At 36.0% G+C, this 19,038-nt stretch overlaps 1 long non-coding RNA gene across 4 annotated transcripts in view; it reads left to right on the plus strand.

The window, feature by feature from the left end:
• Positions 1–19,038, plus strand: part of LOC116663657 — a 333,860-nt gene that overhangs the window by 141,523 nt on the left and 173,299 nt on the right. The gene's annotated exons all lie outside the window — the stretch shown is intronic.

Genomic DNA, 19,038 nt, shown 5'->3' on the forward strand with positions numbered 1-19,038 from the left:
TTAAATAAGATGAAAATGCCTGTCATAATTACCAGCATCTATTAAGTGTTAATACCCTTCCACTCTCTTTTGAATGGAAACCAGGAGGTACAACCAAATACTTAACAGTTTGATTAAAATTCAACCTTACAATTTTATAATAATTTAAATGTTTTCAGCTTAATGTGACTTTTTAAAATTTAATTTCAGAGCATCTATCTTTCCCAAATAACTGTTTTACTACTATAATTGTTAGTATTTGGTTCAGATGACTGCTGGTGCAGGGTGATAAAGAGGCCAAGTCATCAGTTGATCTTTATATGGGTCAGTTAGTTCTACAATAAAAAATGGTTACATTGCCACAGATAACGTATCTCACCGAACCTGGCCATCCATCTCTCTGATAGACTGAAAGAGGCCTCAGCCTGCGCATACATATATCCCAGTATAATCTTATCACTTTTAGAAAAACGACAGATGTTATAAGGCTTTCAAGTGGCATAACACATTTTTAGGTGAAAGCCATTTCCATCTAGAGTTTTTAGTAGAAGGAGTTTAAACATTGCATAGGAGGTTAATTAGACAAATTTTAAGGATCCTTTCAGCCTGACACCTTCACAAAATTTACCTAAGAGCTAGTAAAAATAAGGGTGAGATTCTGGAGTCAGAGAACAGTACTCTTGAAGGAGAAAAGAACATTGACTGTTGAAAGGAAATCTATTTGAAAACTTGAAGTTTTGATGGATTTCATAGACTAGAATAGAAGGGTGACTATTTCTCTAGGCTCTTGTAAAAGGAGATTTTTGTTTTGTTTCTGGAAGCTGTAATGATCTTTTATTTCATGGAATCAATTTTTTTTTGACTAGATAGTATTTTAGGAAAATATCTAGTTTGTGGGATGGTGCAGCTAATGACTAAGCTGAGCTGAATTGGATTGGTTCGGTAAGAACACAGAATATGGAAACAAAATTTTTTCTCAGTTTTTCTGAAAAATGTATTAATTATATCCTGTCCTTTTGAATTTTGAGTAGAAGTCTGATTATACTTCTGGGGTTTTAGACTGACAATAAATCCTGGCATAGAGGAGGAGTTCACTAAGAGGAGGGAGTATGTTAGTAAACGTGGCCATAGGGGCTCAGAATGGGAAACAATCCATGTATTAGGTAGAGTAAATTCAGTCAGCAGCAGTTCTGATAGCGGCCCAGGATTGAACAAGGGAGGATTAGATTGGGCATAGGTTTACAGCAATGTGGATTAGAGTTTCAGATAAAAGACTAGACAAGATTTAGGGTCAAGTTAACCAGATCAGGGCAATGGAAATCAGGAAAGGCAAAACCAAAGAGATACCAAAGAGAACTCAAAGATGAGACGAAACCTTCTAGATAAACCAGGCTTTTTCATTTTGACTGGTTGCCCAAGTTTCTGAGGTAGAGCCATGTATCAGGTAACTCTATGGCCCTCACATTATTAAGTTTCCATTTACTCAGTTTGTGTAACATCTTCATGAGTTTTGGTATATTCAAGTAGCACTATATGATTATCTACTTAATATATTTTCTTGTATAGATTGACTTTTAAAAATCTTAAACCTTAAGTATATCTCCTTTAAAAGGGAAATTTTTATCACTATTTAAATGTGGAAAACTTTTCACTATAAAAAGAAGGTAACTAGAAATATAAATGTAATGGGAACAATGTTAATTAAATTGTAACTAATTATTCTTGCCTGCATTTTTCCAGACTCTGATATTGATATCCACTACCTCTTAAATAAATGGGAGATTAATTAGTGTTGGATCACTGATCGACTAGTACCAAGTTGAGTCTTCCTCTCTAATCACAAGAGCTAAAGGAAAACAAAAAAAGACATGATAATTCTTTTTCACTATTTGATTCAATACTATTAATTGCCTGTTCCAGGCATGATGTGAAACCTTCTCACAAGCCACCCCAAATTATCTCATTTACAACTCAAATTCATTTTAAATGGCAAATTTGGGGAAATACTACTCTAAAATAAAATTTCTAAAATATGGACAACAATTTCCAAAACCTAGTATATAAACTTCTGCTGGTATATCAAAGGATTGCTGATGGTCCAGATTGAAATAAATTAATAAGGAAAATATGTGAATTTTTCTTAATTTTAAATTCATTCATTCAATATATGTTATTATGAAATTACATTTTATTTTTTAATGTTAAAATATTTATTCATATGAAATCAAGATAATGACAGAGGATGAATTTTTTTTTCTAATTTTATATTAAAAACATATAAAGGCATATCCTTTCCTATTTTGAGAAAACTTTTTTATGATTGGTCAACACCACAATTTTGGAAGCCCCAGGTCTAGACTTTTATGTTTAAAAGACTGTAGATTCCCTACTTATTCTTGTGCCCCTTTTGCTCTACCAGCTTAGAAAGTTATCTGTCCTCAAGGTTTTCTTCTTGGTTCAAAATGACTGCTAAGCTCAGCTATCATATTCAAGTTTCAGGTTGGAGAAAGAAGAAAAAAGTGAACATATAAAACTGGTGCTTCATGATTCATGTCCTTTTAAGTTGCCTTTCTGGTTGTCCACACAACACTTCTGCTTGCATCTCATTGGCCTAATCACCTGGCTACAACCAGGTGTATAGTATGCTTGGAAATATCTTTTGACTTAGTTTCCATACAAATAGAATCAGATTTCTTTTACTAAGGATGAAGAGGAAAATAGATACTGAGTGGCAACTGGTGTCTAACCACACCATCTTTTAATTCTAGCTCAAGTCACATTCTTCTTTTCCTGAAACATAATCTCTTATAGACTCTCTCATCTGAAATGTCTTTATTAAGTAGGATTCCTTTGGTTTTTATCACATTCTACTTTCCTTGGCTTCTTGTCTTTTCTAACCAACTCTGAGTGTGGGAGTCATTTTCATACCTCTAGATCTACATGCAGTACTAGCACAACATCTTACATATGGTTGATTCTTAATAAACTTTTGTTGATTTATTTTTATTAAGGTATAAAGAATGAGTATAATGGCAGAGTTGGGAGGATACCAAAGTAAACCTCAACTCTCTGCACCAATGTACCTGTCTTCTCCCCAAAGATTTTCTAGGGTTGACCCAGCCTGTACTTCTCAAAATCATCTGGTAGGCCATCTCTCCTACCCACACCATGTTTAACTTTGCAGGGCTACTTCCCCTCATGTAAAACTTCCTTTCAAACTTCATTTTTTGCGGTTTATGACTAAGAGAAAACTTCTCAGGAGTGAAGATAGTTCTCTGTGAAGCAAGACTTGGCAGCCATCCAACTTCCCTGGGCAGAAATCCACACTACAAACTGTGAGTATCCAAATTGGCAAGAATTCTCTGGATTCAGCAAAAAGGACACTACCTGGACAGACAGCAGAATTTGAAGTCCAAATCTCCTTTCCTGCTTGAGTGACTCCCTAAAACTCTTTGCTAGTGAGGATGCACTCTGTATATCCCACTAACTCTAGACAGTTCATGTCCTGGGCTCTCCAATCAAAGAAGTATTATCCTAGATCCTTTTCCCAGGGTTATATTTTGAAAAAGAAAAAAATTAAAAAGAGAGCCTTTGTTTCTCAGTCACCTGCAAGAATATCACTACAGCCTAAGAGAAGAAAAACATGTCTAATTTCCTGTAATTATCACCATATATTTACATATATTAAAGATTAACACTAGACTAAATAGTGAGGCTATCTGTGTGTGTGTGTATGTACAAATCAGTATGTAGAATATATCTGGTAAATTTTTTGTGTCTTTGTGGGGGTCTTTACTTCTAAATGTTTTAACCTAGCTAGCCTTTGTTACTTGGAAAGAATAACTGAAAAAAAAGGACTTTGTCAGATAAATATATGAATCTGTGAAGGTCACAGTGAAATAAAGTCATGAAATAAAATATCCAAGACAACTGAGTAATACCCTTTGCAGACCTTCTAAGAGACAGCTGAAATTTCCAGAGAAAATACATTAGGGTCAGAAATCAATGATGCAGCTGTTAAAACTAATCTCAGCTATGTTCTTCTTTCAGGCAGCTTGGAAATGTAGCTACTGTGGTGTAAGCAGAGAAATCAGTGATTCCTAACCTGAGAGGTTTTGTGAAATGTGCTATCTTTACTGCCTAAACTAAAATTAGAGCATTTGAAATGTAAAGAGATGATTTTTTGCTTATCTGGATCATCAAAGGAGAGCAGGCAAAGTAATTTTCAAGTAAACACTTTCTTAACATCTTTAGGCTTTGGTTTCTTCACCTATAAAATGAGAGAATTGGTCCAGGATATCTCAGGGGCTTATTTCAGCTCCATGCGTCATGGTTCTACAGAATCAGAGGAGTAGAATCAAAGCAGTAGATTGACTTCATGCCAAGTTTGATGAAATTTCTGACACCCTTAGTAAGATTCTCCTGTCTGAACCAACACAATCACGTTGAACACTGATTACATTATGCGTCCTACCCTTCCCCATTTTCTCATAAACATGGGTCATTGCAAACAATTTTCCTAAGGTTTAGACTGTGGTTTGGTTGAATTCTTACTGACTCATTTGGATGCTGTATCATTATCTAATTTTGTTCGTTGCTTTCTTAATCAGGTGTTTCTATGGAACGACAGTCTCCAGAATGTAAAAAGCAAACCATTAGGCAAGGCAAGAAGTAGAAAACAGGTGCACCATGCTCAGCACTGCTAACTTAATATAGCAGAAAACTATAATCAGGTTTCTGGGGGCACCCAGCCCTACCTATCAAAGCCTGGGTGAAGTTATTGCTTCTCCCTCATAACTTAATCACTCACCTTCATTCTCAATACATATGAAGCAATAACAACATCAGTACCATTGCTCCTTCAGGCTATTACAACACCCATGGCTTGCATTTTCTGATTGCTTCAGACTTCAGTGAAAATGGCACAAATTACTTGCTTAGTGCCCTCTCCTTTTCTCTTCTACTTCCTTCACAAGAAAATTGTGACTTTCTTTTTAATTAGATGAATAATCTTAAATGGCTTCACTTCCTTTATCTACTTTTGCTCATTTATCCCACTGCTCTCGAAATATCCCTGAAAATAGCATATTTCTTTTTAAACAGTGAATGCGTATTCACAGTATTCTTTCATAGACATCTTTCTAACTATCCAAAAATTCGATTAACAAATATTTATTAAGCACCTACCACATATGCTAAAACAAGTAAGTCATGTTCCCCTAAGCTCACTGTCTAGGGAGACCTGTAGACATGGAAACTGAAAAATACAAATAGCTGTGTATTAGCTATGTCAGAGGTAACTACATAATGTATGGGAGCAAATAGGAGAGAAGCAGAAGTCAGAGCAGTAGGACAGGGTCAAAAAAGCTTCTCAGAGGCAAAAAACACCAGCAGCAGTGAGTTTTGAAGAACAATTGTGTGTTAAACATTGAAGATCACTGGAAAATAAAGTTTGGAGTCGGGGTAAGGGGAATGGCAAGAAATGAGAGTGACATGGTACACAGGGCCCATGACATGGGTGCTTCAGTAGATGTGATGAACTTAATGAGCACTGTGATGAAATTAAATGATTTTAAATAAGAGAATAACATGATCAAATGTGCATTTTAGTGATACCACACTGAATGTAAGGAGGAGTCCAGAACAAAGAGCAGAGCTAGGCACGTAGTAGGCCCCTGGGAAGTTTTTGTTGAATGAGTTAATGAACGAATGAATGAAATGTGTCAGGACGAAAATGGATGCAGATATGGATAAATCTGGAGCAGGGCATCCTGAAAGGCTATTGTAATGATTTGGAATAATAATGCTGAGCACAGGGAGAAGAGGATGATTTGAAAACAATTAAGGAAGTATAATTGATAGAACTTGGTGATTTTTTTATATAGGTGGGCAAAGAGTAATAAGGAATTCAAGATGACCACCAAGTTTATGAATTAGAGAGTTGGATAGAGAAGTCCATGCTATTCACTTAGGTAGAAAACCCAGAAGGTGAAACAAATAATGGAGGAGAGGATGGAGATGAATCATTCAAATTTGGACAAGTTGGATTTGAGATGCAGTATAAGTTGAAATATTCAGTTGGATGTTTAAATCAGGAACTCAGGAGATAAGTGTAAATTGAAGATGCAGATTTGAGAATTATCAGTGAATAAGTAATAATTAAAGTCATAGAACCTAACATGAAGGCCTAAGTGAGATAAAATTGAGCCAAATATGAAGACTTGAGAATAATAGTCACTCTGATGGATTTTTATTACTTCCCCATTAGTTGTGAATTGCTCTTCTGTTCATTGAGTTAGCTAAAATATAGTGATAAAAATTTAGGATTCTAAAATACAAATTTTATAATGAGCCTGACCAGCAATGATACACTAAAGAAAAAGAGTGAATGACAAGGAAAATAATCCGTATGGGTAAGTAGGAAGATAATGACAGCGGTGGACAATTTAAGAAAATTGATTCGAAAGATTTTGGGGTATGTAACTCAGGGGAACATATACCTTAGGGCTCATTTGTCACTGAGCTGGAATTATATGTAGAGTATAACAAGGTGCAGTATCCCTGAGAACTCGGACAAAGATTTGGCTAACTAGCTAACTAGCCTGAGAATGAAAGAGGTTAGATTTATAAAATTCGCTGTTCTGAATTATGCTTTGAGTTGCAATGAGTTGCCTGGATGCCATGGCTAGTTTACCTATGTGATATTCCTCACCCTAGAGGAAGGCAGACTTTTTATATAGCATGGTTAATAAAAAAGCCATATGCTAACACACTATCTCACAGGCTATAGAGTATGAAATAGGACTGTGACCCCAAAATAAGTTTGTTTCCTTGGATATTTATGGTAGAATTCCCCAGAAGGTCTTCTGGACGGTTTGGTATTGTAATATTGTCTAGGGTTTCACTAACCTTTGAGTTAAGAGATTTTTTTTCCAAATTTATATCATTTTGGTTGATACTAATGCTTATTTGCACCTGTTCTTTCCTTAATGGGAATAGAAAATAACCACTCACTATCAGTCCTACATCATCCAGTAAATATCTCCAAAATTAACCAAATGTTCCAACATTTTTTTCTGTAAGACATAATCTCAGCTCCTTTGGGGTTTCATACTGGTACTCATTCCTCTAATCTGGAATCATTTTTGTTTCTGTCATCTTGAATTTCTTCAAGGATCCCTTATCACACTTGTAGCACTAAATTTTGAACATTTCTCCCACTGAAGACTCACAAATATTAAACACAGAAAGGAGATTCAAATCTAATCCGATATACTATGTTTCAGTCTTCTAAAGCCTAGTAGTTTCGTTCACAACATTTCATTGCTGAGTCATATTTAGCTTGTGCTGAAGATAGCATTCTAACCTAGTCAGTCTTGGGAAATAAAACCTTGTTTCCCATGGCACCTAAGTCAACCTTGATATCAATTTTGTATTAAGTATGTGAAAATAATGAAAGACATTAAGTGGTGAAGATACTGACATTTAAAGAATACAATTGTGTTTAGATTTTTTTTAGATAGACTCTTACACAAATGGGGAAAAATTTTTAAATGAATATAAAGAGGACAGGGACATTTGAAGATGAGACATTGTAGAAGTGGAATGAACTAGTGTGTTTTAATGAAGAATGTTGAGAGAGCAAATTTAATCATCCTCAGTCCATTCTCTACTAGTTCTTCCTCAGGGATCCCATTCAAAGCTTCTATTCCCTTTCCTTTCCTCCTCTTCAGCCCCCATTCTCCTTTCCCTCTCTCCCATCCCATCTTTCTCCCTTCTGCCTTCATCCTGCCTCTTCTTTTTCTTTTCTCCTTTTCCTCATTACTGAGGTCCACAATAGAGAATATAGAAAACTTGCCAGTCTACACACAAGTGTAAGGAATAAATAAAGGCAGGGATAAACAGGAGATAAAATAACTGGGAAACATGCCAAATAAATTCCACTATTCAATACAGTTAATCCAGTTCAACAATAATTTATAAACCACCTCCTACATACAAGGCATCATAGTAAGCACTAGGGACACAAAGGTGGAAAGTAACATGTCATTGTATTAAGGGGTATTCCAGCATATTTAGTTCAGAAATTTATTGACTCTTTTCTTTTTGCTGAAGAGAACTGTCATTTTTTCCACTTTTAATTTACTGTTTACTAAGGAGTTACTAAATGTAGCAGCATTTGAAGACTAAGTAATGAAAATCTTGTATGGATGATGGTTTGCTGTTTTGTTACCTGGCACAATAAGTGTTCATCAGGGGATTTCTTTATGTGCCCATCACAACCATGATATTTAAGACTCTAGCATTATACCATTATTTAATTTCATCCACCTGGAATCAAGCACAGAAAGAAAACTAAGTCCAAAGGCTTCCCTTTTTGTCTTTATTGTAAATGTGTTAAAAAATATCTCGTAGTGAAGTTTCTAAATTGAAAGCTCCAGGCTGGTTTTGCTGTGTTTGGACACCTTTCCACTGCATCAGAGGGAGAGCTGGTGAGGGTGGTGGTGCTAATCAGAGATTTCTTCCCTCAACTCTCTTTTCTTCCCTTTCAATTCCTTTCTTAAGCATCTCTGACTCTGAACTATGGCTAGGTACTATACTCCAGAGGCATTCTCTGACTCTGCCCTTTTTAACCTAATCTCAGACAAATCGAGGACCACCAATGGCATCTGAAGGCATAAAGTATATAAATTATGTAAGTTTCACAGTGTCTGTTAATTTCCACAGACAATTTTTGAATTTAATTATTTGTAATCACAGTTAAAACATGAACTTTATTTAAGGAGTCAAAGAATATATGACTTAAAAAAAATAGAGCAACTTTCCTGCTTTGCCAGGAAATTCAACACTTTCCCTTGAAATATACCTCTATATCTCTAATGTACCTAAATTGCTGCTTTTTTTTTTTTCTTTCCAGTTTTCAGTTTTAGCCATTATCTATTGATTGAATGCTAGGAAGTAAGTCTTCAGCTGTCTTCCGTCTCTGCTCCGTACCACCTTTGCAGTTTGGGGATGGGTCATGGTATAATTCTTCATAGTAAAGATGAAAGAAAAGTCTACTGGAAAGTGTGTTAGACATCACAGGTCGTTCCTCGGATTCTGTCAGGTCACCTCTTTGTTCTGGACATTGCTATAAGCAGATGTTCATCTAAGTATAGTTCACAACACTTTGTCTCTGTGAATTTCTTATTTTCTGCCTTGGACCATCTCTGTACCTCGCTGTGAGACACGTTGAGAGTATCCTCAGACATATCCATGCATTCATAGAATGGAAGCACAACAGAGTTAACATCCTGGGTCAACCCTGTCTAATGGGGAACAGGAGCTGGTAAACAAATGTTCCCTTCTTCTGTGTCTTGGACTGCTAACCCTGAAGGGCAGTGTACCTGGTTCTTCAGAGGACTCTGAAGCCACAATTGCCTATGGTGGTAGCCACCTGAATAATGCACCTTTGCATTGACTTTCCCTCTTCCCTTGCTTCACTCATCCTAGCCCCTCTCCCCGAAAAACTACCTCTGTGCAGGCTCTTGGTCTAGGTTCTGTGTTTTGGGGAAACTTGGGCTACTATACGGCTTTCAGGAAAGATGATTCTCCCTGATTAAAAAGGGAGAGATCCATAAGGAGAAGTATCCTCCCTTTCTTCTCACTTTTGGATATTGTGTTGAGAATATGATGCTTAGAGCTATGAAAAGAGAGGTCAGAGAATCACAAAAGAGGGAATCCACAAAGAATCACAGAGGAGAAGCTCTGATATTGTTAAGCTGCCTAATTAACCAATTCTGGAACTGCCTTCTTTTGGACTTCTTGTTATATGAAACAATAGTGCTTTTAAAGTGTAGCTATCTAGGAATTTTTTTAATTGTAGCTGAAAGTATACCAACACAAATTGCAATCTGTCTTGGTTTTATGCTTGTCCTGGTAAGTACGGAAAGCAGCTTCTTCTCATGTCCTGACCTTTGCACATGCTATTCCTTCTACCTGAAATGGTTTCCTATTTCATTCCATTTCTTCCTCCTCTTTCTCTTCTCAGCAATCTAATTCTCATTCTTCTTTCAAGATTCAACTCAAGATCTACACTATTTTTTTTAATTGAAGTATAGTCAGTTTACAATGTTGTGTCTGTTTCTGGTGTACAGCCTAATGTTTCAGTCATACATATACACACATATATTTATTTTCATGTTCTTTTTCATTATAGGTTGCTACAAGATACTGAATATAGTTCCCTGTGCTATACAGAATAAACTTATTGTTTATCTATTTTATATATATTAGTTATTATCTGCAAATCTCAAACTCCCTATTTATCCCTTCCCAACCCCATCCCCCACTGGTAACCATAAGTTTGTTCTCTATGTTTGTGAATCTGTTTTTTGTTTTGTAAATAAGTTCACTTGTCTTTTTTTTAGATTCCGCATATAAGTGCTATCATATGGCATTTTTATTTCTCTTTCTGGCTTACTTCCCTTAGAATGACTATCTCCAGGTCCATCCATGTTGCTGCAAATAACATTATTTTATTCTTTTCTGTGGCTGAGTAGTATTCCATTGTGTGTGTGTATATATATATATATATATATATATATATACACACACACACACTGTGGTAATATGGACAGAGTCAAGGTCATTTGGTCCAGTACTCCTATTTCATAGAAAACAAAATAGGTTGTATATGTATAGCAAATAATTCCTACTATATAAAAAATTATTAAGATACTCTATAAAATAAATGAATAAGATTAAATTGCCCTTACGATTCCTTTCAAAAAAACCCTAAAATTATATTATTTACTTTTTCTTAAATTAAAAAAAAAAAATGCCAAATACTTGCAGAGCAAGTCCAAGAGTCAAGTTTTCTTGACATTTAATCTTTTTAAAAAATATCCTATGTCATCTTGTTCAGTGGACACAGGAATAGATATCATTACTGAACTTGATGCAAGACAACTGTGAGCAGAACCTATGGGTAAATAACAAGACTATTAAAAACAGAATAATGTGCTGATTATCAAGCTGTTAATTTTCATATTCAAACTTAATCTTTTAGACTCTGTTCTTGCTGTATCGGGACCCTGCAGGCCATGTTGCTGCTTTGCCACCTGAATCCCATGAGGGAGAGACTGGAAGGCAGGAGTAGGGGAAGAAAATGGTGATGCATCTTTCTGTCACTTTTCTGTTCCTGTTACTGTCATATCAGCCATGGTTGCTGGCCCAGTAGCAGTGGTCCATTCCACTGCAGTTTGTTTCAGTTTTTCAGTTTTTTTCCCCATACTCTCATACTCAGCCTTCTTCCTCACGAATGTCTGTTCCAGGTGAGTCTCAGCTCCATAGGGACTCTTTTCTGAGACTTGAGTCAGCATCAGCCAGGAAGTGTTTCTTCCTCAGGATTCTGGACCTCAGCATTGCAGGGCCATTCTCCAAACTTCTCTGGCCTAATAACCCATTTCCCTTTGTCACTCCAGCCCTAGGGGGAGTAGTCATTCTGCAGTTATCTCAGTGTTCTCTTTTTACATTTTTTTTAGTTCTCCAATACCTGTTTAAGTAAATCCCTGTATTAAATTCTCCCTATTAAAATAACTGCTATGGTTTCTATTTTTTTAACCAGCCCCATGGTATGAGACATAAATGAATTTACCATAAAACATATATACCTATATGTTTAAATAAATTTAATTCTATACATTAATAGAAAGCAAATGTCTTAACATCTATAAGCATGTTTTCTTTATGTTAAATCATTGTGAGCTCTCAAGAGCTTCTTGATAACAGTGATAATCTTATTAATTTATGTATTTGTTTACCTAGTGCAGTGTATGAGCCCTAGTAGATATGTTGCTGAATGAATGAATGAATAAATGAGAAGATCTGGCTAAAATGATTCCAATGTAAAAGAAGGACTAACACCTGAAGCTACAGCTAGCTCAGTGGGAATTTAACCCTAGCTGTTGGAAAGCAGATCACCTCTGACAGAAAAGTACTGTGGCGTTGTCTGTGACATAACCCTTTGATTTTTACATCAGTTTGAAAAATAGGTTTATTTACTACTCAAAGAGGCTAAACTTGGAAACAAATGTCTAGTCACAGGGAGTTGAAACATGTTAAGATCATAAAAATCACAAGTATTCATTATGGATGTCCCTACTCTGCCTGCATGATACTAATCATTTTGCATATATTACCTCTAATTTCCCCACAAAATCTTACTGGTTAGTAATATATTACTCACTTTACAAGTTAAGAAACACTCTTATAGCCTAAGCAAACTTCCCAGGACCACATAGCTAGTTAATAACTAAGCTATGATTTAAACCAAAATTTTTACTCCAAAGACCATTTTCTTTTGCCATGTCATCCCAGGGCCTAAGATTTCAGCTTGTTAAATTGAGATGGAGAAAGAAAAGCTTGTATGTAGTGTTTGTATATCAAGAGGAATAAGAGATTATTGTGGGCCAAGTATGAGAAACAACAGGTTTAAAAAAACTGAAAGTTTGAATTTTTTTCTTCAAATGCCAGTAAAAGAAAATCATACTTTTCTTGTACTTTCTTAATGATCATTAAGTATAGTTTAATCTACCCCTATCCCAGTGATAGGCTTCAGTGAGAGTGTTCCCCTGAATTTGAATCCAATTCCGTGTTGAAATTTGACTAAGATTTAGCCTTGATTATCATGTGTCAAAGATCCTTGGGGCTTTTTGTTTTAGGGGTAGTGGTTTTACCTTCTCTGTCTCTCTGTCTAAGATGATAAACTCTTTGTCAGCATTAGAGAGTTACCTCTATTAGCCATCAGTCTTATTGTTAAAACCCTGATCTTAGTTTTGTTTTGTTTTGTTTTTTATTTTTCTCTCTCCTTATAGTGAAGGCCAGTTCACTTTATGAGATAAATCAGGTGAAACTACTGATCTTGTCAGGACTAAATTCCCAATCTGGCCAATGCTAGGAAGTTTCCCAGTGTGCATTTCTGCTGAATTTCTTTCTTTTTTTCCCACACATAATTTCTTTTATTTCTGTAAAATCAGTCATAATGTCCTCACTTGCATTTCTGATTTTTGGAGTTTGTCTCCTCCCTTTTTCTTATTCCACCTAGCTAAAGTTTTGTCAACTTTGTTGATCTAGTCACAGAACCAACTTTTGATTTCATTGATCTTTACTATTTTTCTGTTCTCTATTTCATTTATCTCTGCTCTAATCTTTTTTTTTTCTTTTTTAGTTTTGCTATGTAGAATTATTACAGTTTGATGGCACATATACATTACATTGCATGGAAATACATATATACAGTATACTGCACATTTTTTTTAGTTTACATATATGTACTGGTGATTGCTTCTAAGAACCGATTAGAGCTTTAGCTTTTTAAACTTACATAGTTATCAAAGGAATAAAGCCAACCACAAAATGAGAATGAACAGAATGAGGTAATTCAATCATAAAGGACAGTCAAATATGCTTACACATATTTAAGAAATCAATCATCTAAGTTATAAATAATAAGTAGTTCATTTGTGTCCTTTTTTTTAAGATTCCACATATAAGGAATATCATATGACATTTTTCTTTCTCTTTCTGGCTGAATTATTTCTTATCCTTTCTACTCTTTAAAAGAACAGAACAGCCTTCTTCTCCTTTTGCTAGGACATGTATGCATTGATTCACATATAATAATAGAAAGACCATTAGCCTACCAAACTACTGCTGCCAGCAGCTGGTTTCACATTTACACTACTTCAGCTCAAGGGCCCTTTATATCTTACACAAAGTATTTTGAACAAAAAAAAATTAAACAGATTTTCTGAAATAAGATTTCCAGAGACAGAAGATAAATACATTTTGACAATACTACTAATAGGTGGAAGAATACATGTTGAACATGGACCCAGAAGTGGTTTAAGTGAGTTGACATTAGAGGGATTCTAGGCAGAAAAAGGAAACTGTAACCTGTCTCCTAGGAATTCCTTGGAGGATGGTATTGGAAGGGAAATGGGCTTGGGATTTAAGACAGGATTTATTTACCTCCTAATTTTTCTTAGGACTAGACCTGTCAGTAATCTGCATTTCCTAGAATAGTGCTAAACAAGAAAGGCTTCCTGGTTTCAAAATTACAGATGCAGAGTAACATAGCATCCACATATGTTGCCCATTTCTTCTAGTTTGGGAAAGGAGAGGGGTGCTAGTGATTTATAGAGAAATTTCAAAGTGAGAAAAAAGATTAAAGACATGAATTGCTACAAACATTAAAAGAACCCTAGTGGAGAAGATCCTATGATCCAGTAGCCAGTTATTATAAATTAGTATACATTCTCTTACTTCTTAATTGCTATAACTATTCTCTTACTTCATAATTGCTGTAACTTCTTAATCAGTCTCCTGGAGAGGTGGGAGTGTAACACCAATTTTATGGTTTAGCTTGAAGCTAACCGAATTTGCTTTAGAGACGTATTTATGAATTCCTACCCAGAAACTAAAGAGTACATGTGAAAATTTATGTTGAAAGAATACGGGAAATCTACTACGTATCAGACATCATACTAGATATTTAAAAAAACAAAAAAAAATTAATTTTGAAGTAAATATAGATTCACATGCAGTTGTAAGAAAAAAATGCAGAAAGCCTATGTATCTTTTACCCAGTTCCTTTCCCTCAATGGTAACATCTTGTAAATCTATAGTATAATATGAAAAGCTTGTTTACTCTAGAAATCCAATTCTATCTCATTTAAAATAGTGAAACAGTTTGGTATCAGTGAAGAATACCAAAATAGATCATAGAATAGACTATAAAAGTTCAGAAATAGAGCTAAATAGATATGTACTTTTATTATAAAAGAAAAAAAATACAATTAGTGTGGAAGAGATGGAATATTCTGAAAAGATGAGAATAATTTGGAAAAAAAGGCAAAATTCTGCTTCTCTGTATCAAAAGATAACATGCACCTCAATGTTCATAACAGCACTATATACAATAGCCAAGACATGGAAATAACCGAAATGTCCATTGACAGATGACTGGTTAAAGAAGTTGTGGTATATTTATACAATTAAATATTACTTAGCCTTAAAAAAGAATAAAATAATGCCATTTGCAACAACATGGAGTAACCTAGAGATCGTCATTCAAAGTGAAGTAAGCCAGAAAGAGAAAGAAAAATTCCATGTGATAGCACTTATATGTGAAATCTAAAAAAAAGACACTAATAAACTTATTTACAAAACAGAAAGACTCACAAACATAGAGAACAAACTTATGGTTACCAGTGGGAGATGGGGATGGGAAGGGATAAATTGGGAGTTTGAGATTTGGAGATACTGACTACTACATACAAAATAGATAAACAGTAAACTTATTCTGTATAGCACAGAGAAAACTATATTCAATATCTTATAGTAGCCTTTAATGAAAAAGAATATGAAAACAAATATATGTATGTATAGACATGACTGGGACTTTGCGCTATACACCAGAAATTAACACACTGTAACTGACTACTTTGAAAAAAAATTGTAGATGAAACCCAAATTTTAAAGGAAAAATATCTAAAAATATTATAATTAGATAAGGACTTATTTTGAAAATATTATTAGAGCTGAGAAGAACTTTATAACCATGACACGAAGCCCAGAGGCTATATTATAAAAAAAATAAATAAAAAAAGTTTGACTACATGCAAATTAAAACTACTGAATGGGGAAAATGCTATTAAATTTTTAGAAAACAAACCACAGGAACAGATATTTCAACATTTATGGAAAAGAGTTCATTTCTTTTACAAAACACTCCAGCAAATCAATAAGAAAAACAACAACAACCTGGTAGAAAAATCACAAAGAACAGAAAGAAGTTCAGAGATAAATACAAATTGTAAGATATAAAACAATTCTGAACCTACTCATAATTATGAAGTTGCAAAATAAAGAGTTAATGAAGTGCTATTTTTCTTCTGTCATATTGGCATAGATTAAAAGTTAGATATTGACCAGTATTAGAGGGTAAAGAAAAACAAGACACCCATGCATGAAGATGTAGGTTTAAAGATGCTAATTGCTGCATTGTTTTTAATAACAAAACAAAGCAAAGTAAAAACAGATATGTAACTTAACTGTGCTTTATTAGAGAGGTGTCAGTGGAATGGAAATGGGTAAGCCTTTTTACCATAGTCCCACTGAGTCATTGATGGAACCACAATTGGCTCAAAAGCTGAGGCTCACCTTAAAAGCCAGAGGCTGTCAGCTCATCGTGTCCCTTGGAATTGGGCAAGGAGTTCTTTCTTGAAGTGGGATCTCGGTGATTCAGAAGAGTAAGCTCATATGATGCCATTTGTATATAAAGGTTATTCATACACATGCATTTGTATATACAAAGAAAATGGTTAATAATATTGTCCTGAGTAGTAGGGTTGGGAGGAGAATATTGGGTCTTTAATATCCTTTTGTGCTGTAAAAATGTTTTAGTAAGTGCATGAATTGCTTTTCTACTAGTATCAAGAGTTCTTGATGAATTTAGAAATAGTTTCCAAGCTTTACTGAGACCCTTCCTAGTTAGAGGCCACATCCGATATACTCAGAATTTCTTAGACCTTCACCTGCTCACAGGACTTCCCAAATTCTCCTGCCTAAGTTATTTCCCTGCCCTATTTCAATCATTTTCTATGCAATTATCCCATTTTATTTTTCTTTAGGTTTGTAGACCTCATTTCCAGTATGGAATTTGGGTTTCCCCCACTACCTATAAACAATGCTCCCAGACACCAGTTTAAGGTCCTGCAATTCAACTCAATTCTGACACTATCTACCGGGAAATAGCATCAGACTCCACAGGTTAAGGATTCAGTACTACAAGACTGCCTGTTCCTAATCCCTCAACCTGCCTCCTGCCCCACTGCAGAGGCCAGTTGCAAGCCCAGGTTGTAACCAGTGTTTCTAACCAGCTGGCTGCAGATTAGAGGTTCCCATGACCTCCTTCTGGGGTTCCCTTAATTTGCTGGAGTGGCTCACAAAACTCAGAGAAACATTTAACTACTTGATCACGGGTTTCTTATAAAAGGTTATGTTGTGGGCACAATGCTGCAGGCCGGTGATGCTGGTTGGTAGAAGAATTACCAGAGACTGAGGAGAGTTCAGGAAAGTTTAGTAGGTACACTCCTATAAGCAATGGCGGGCCACACAGGCAAGAGGTGCCTGTATGAGCACCAAGGGTGGGTGTGCAGAGTCTTTTATTAGGAGAGGAGTAGGGACTGCATGATCAATTTGTGCACAGGTACCTGACTGGTTGTTAAGATCAGTCAGGAACTTCTCTGAACAATAGGTTTTATGACTTTGATAAGGGCAGGATGTGAGGCCTGTCTGCCTAAGGTATTGTGAGATGGGCTATTTCTTGAGGTGGTTTAGCTTTGTTAGGGTAAACATGCATCAAGAGAAGATATTTTGTATCTTGTAGAAATGCAGGTATGTGAAGTGTTCTGCAGTAGGTAGTGGGGGTTAAGGTGTCAGTAGGCCCCAGGCACAGAGAGAGCCCAGGGGAGGGGCTTTTATGACTCTAGAGAGCACCAGCCAGCCAGCTCCACAGGTTACATACAACTCAGTAAACTCAGTAACAGCCGGATGGAAGAGATGCATAAGGCAAGGTGTGGGGAAAGGGCACGGAGCTTCCATGCCTCCTAGGAGCACACCACTCTCCCCAAATCTCCATGTGTTTATCAACTCAGAAGCTCTCCAAACTCCTCCTTTGGGTCTTTTATGGAGGCTTCATTACGTAGGCACTATTGATGAAATCGATTAAATCTTTGGCCATTGGTGGTTGAACTCAATCCTCCGCCTTTCTTCCCTCCCTGGAGGTCAGAGAGTAGGACTGAAAGTTCCAACCCTCTAACCAGGGGTTAGCTCCACTGGCACCAGCCCCCATCCTTAGGTGCTTTTAAAAAGTGGTCTTATTAACATAACAAAAGACACCTTTATCACTCTTAGCACTTAAAAATTTCAAGGATTTTGGGAGTTGTGAGCCATTAAGAAGGAAAAACAAATATATATAAGAAATATATATTTGGTCATCTGAATGACCAAATGTTATTCATAACAATTCTCATTATCTGAAATTCTTATTTGTTTGCTTCTATGTTAATTCCCTGCCTCCCTCAATACGTAATCAGCTCCAAGAGGGCAGGGTTTAACTACCTGAATTGTTTACTGCCTCAGCTTCTAATAGAGTGCCTGGTATGTAAGTAAGTGGTCAATAAATGTTTGTTGAATAATTGAATTAATTACAAGCAATATTAAAAAGAACTGGGGCTACATGTTGTCTCATTTCATTTAGAATATAAATTGAGTTTCTCCAGCTTGGAAACTTGGCTTCATTCTCTCTTCTTCCTTTAATAAAACACACCAGTAGCACCTGCTATGTAGAAGAGCCATGATATCTGTGAGAGATAACAGAGTAAATAATGTCTATCTTGTCCTCATGAAGCTTAAAATTGATAGGACAGGTCATTTTTAATCAGCCAACCATCAGTAGAGGGGCCCCTGAATCTTAAAAGACCAGGCAGGGATGAGGATGAGAGAAGTGGTTCTTGTCTCATTTGCTAGTGAGGTGCAGAGGAGTTTCTGCTCCCCAACACTGGAAAACAGGATCCTAGAATCCACCATCACATCAAGTCTCCTGGGATTTACCCCCATGTGGCAATGATTCTGATATGCTATCCCTCTTCTGCCAGTGTTTCTCACACACATGGTTTCTATGGTTCCCCTGAATCTCTGATGCCTGGGAGGGACCCCTGCCATGTATGCCAGCTGGCTTGTGGGCCCTGTGTTCTCACCTCTTTTCTGCCAACCCTGTTTTAGAGATCTGGGCCTGGTTCCCATTTTATCCAGTCTTATCTCTGAGAGCATTTTCTGAACACAGTCGTCCTCAGAACGGGAAAAGAAATATAATCAAGATACAGCAGCTTTTTAATACTCAGTGGAGTCTCTGTCTGGAAATTTCCACTATTAGAGACTCATTTCTTTGAATTAATACATTAGCTTCTTTTGGAATTCAAATGCCTCTGGTAATAAAGGGGGGCACATAAA

The sequence above is a fragment of the Camelus ferus genome, chromosome 1 (assembly GCF_009834535.1).
Source record: "Camelus ferus isolate YT-003-E chromosome 1, BCGSAC_Cfer_1.0, whole genome shotgun sequence".
In the NCBI taxonomy this organism is placed as follows: domain Eukaryota; kingdom Metazoa; phylum Chordata; class Mammalia; order Artiodactyla; family Camelidae; genus Camelus; species Camelus ferus.